The 1,697-nt window shown below is 48.4% G+C and overlaps 4 non-coding genes across 4 annotated transcripts; all 4 read left to right on the top strand.

Moving 5' to 3' along the window:
* Window positions 1-76: 76 nt before the first annotated feature.
* Window positions 77-195, top strand: LOC119347235. Its single transcript, XR_005168219.1, has one exon. It is a non-coding gene; the product is annotated as a 5S ribosomal RNA (ribosomal RNA).
* A 367-nt stretch (window positions 196-562) lies between these two features.
* LOC119347234 lies at window positions 563-681 on the top strand. Its single transcript, XR_005168218.1, has one exon. It is a non-coding gene; the product is annotated as a 5S ribosomal RNA (ribosomal RNA).
* A 367-nt stretch (window positions 682-1,048) lies between these two features.
* Window positions 1,049-1,167, top strand: LOC119347237. The gene has a single exon (XR_005168221.1). It is a non-coding gene; the product is annotated as a 5S ribosomal RNA (ribosomal RNA).
* Window positions 1,168-1,534: 367 nt separating this feature from the next.
* Window positions 1,535-1,653, top strand: LOC119347236. The gene has a single exon (XR_005168220.1). It is a non-coding gene; the product is annotated as a 5S ribosomal RNA (ribosomal RNA).
* The last annotated feature ends 44 nt before the right edge of the window (window positions 1,654-1,697 follow it).

The following is a 1,697-nucleotide window of genomic DNA, read 5'->3' as shown; positions in this document are numbered from 1 at the left end:
TAGTGAGAATGTAGAATCGTCTTTGGAGCGGACCTGGGAGTGGCAAGCATAAGGGACGAAGACGGGGAAACATGTCGGATGCGATCATACCAGCACTAAAGCACCGGATCCCATCAGAACTCCGAAGTTAAGCGTGCTTGGGCGAGAGTAGTACTAGGATGGGTGACCTCCTGGGAAGTCCTCGTGTTGCATTCCTTTTATAATTATTTTTTGCGCCTTGTGACAAACATATCGCACGTGCGCGATATATATTAATCCCGTTATATTATTTTTGACGTTTGCGATATGTTTAAGCTCGATGCTCATTGCTCGCGCGTCTTGGGGCGGCTTTGTGGCGCGAAGAGCGCTTTCTGAAAAGGGTGGAAAAAACTCGTGTTGCTGCGGTATGGAGGAAGGGGTGGAAACCGTGGAAAACTCGTCTCCGTGATTGAGCGGGAGAGTAAGTAGTATAGGACATTATCCATTGTTAGGGAACGGTTGTAATGGTAGTGAGAATGTAGAATCGTCTTTGGAGCGAACCTGGGAGTGGCAAGCATAAGGGACGAAGACGGGGAAACATGTCGGATGCGATCATACCAGCACTAAAGCACCGGATCCCATCAGAACTCCGAAGTTAAGCGTGCTTGGGCGAGAGTAGTACTAGGATGGGTGACCTCCTGGGAAGTCCTCGTGTTGCATTCCTTTTATAATTATTTTTTGCGCCTTGTGACAAACATATCGCACGTGCGCGATATATATTAATCCCGTTGTATTATTTTTGACGTTTGCGATATGTTTAAGCTCGATGCTCATTGCTCGCGCGTCTTGGGGCGGCTTTGTGGCGCGAAGAGCGCTTTCTGAAAGGGGTGGAAAAAACTCGTGTTGCTGCGGTATGGAGGGAGGGGTGGAAACCGTGGAAAACTCGTCTCCGTGATTGAGCGGGAGAGTAAGTAGTATAGGACATTATCCATTGTTAGGGAACGGTTGTAATGGTAGTGAGAATGTAGAATCGTCTTTGGAGCGGACCTGGGAGTGGCAAGCATAAGGGACGAAGACGGGGAGACATGTTGGATGCGATCATACCAGCACTAAAGCACCGGATCCCATTAGAACTCCGAAGTTAAGCGTGCTTGGGCAAGAGTAGTACTAGGATGGGTGACCTCCTGGGAAGTCCTCGTGTTGCATTCCTTTCATAATTATTTTTTGCGCCTTGTGACAAACATATCGCACGTGCACGATATATATTAATCCCGTTATATTATTTTTGACGTTTGCGATATGTTTAAGCTCGATGCTCATTGCTCGCGCGTCTTGGGGCGGCTTTGTGGCGCGAAGAGCGCTTTCTGAAAGGGGTGGAAAAAACTCGTGTTGCTGCGGTATGGAGGGAGGGGTGGAAACCGTGGAAAACTCGTCTCCGTGATTGAGCGGGAGAGTAAGTAGTATAGGACATTATCCATTGTTAGGGAACGGTTGTAATGGTAGTGAGAATGTAGAATCGTCTTTGGAGCGGACCTGGGAGTGGCAAGCATAAGGGACGAAGACGGGGAAACATGTCGGATGCGATCATACCAGCGCTAAAGCACCGGATCCCATCAGAACTCCGAAGTTAAGCGTGCTTGGGCGAGAGTAGTACTAGGATGGGTGACCTCCTGGGAAGTCCTCGTGTTGCATTCCTTTTATAATTATTTTTTGCGCCTTGTGACAAACATATCGCACGT

Source organism: Triticum dicoccoides, unplaced genomic scaffold (genome assembly GCF_002162155.2).
Source record: "Triticum dicoccoides isolate Atlit2015 ecotype Zavitan unplaced genomic scaffold, WEW_v2.0 scaffold61114, whole genome shotgun sequence".
NCBI classification, from domain to species: domain Eukaryota; kingdom Viridiplantae; phylum Streptophyta; class Magnoliopsida; order Poales; family Poaceae; genus Triticum; species Triticum dicoccoides.
This window is presented reverse-complemented; position numbering and strand designations above follow the sequence as displayed.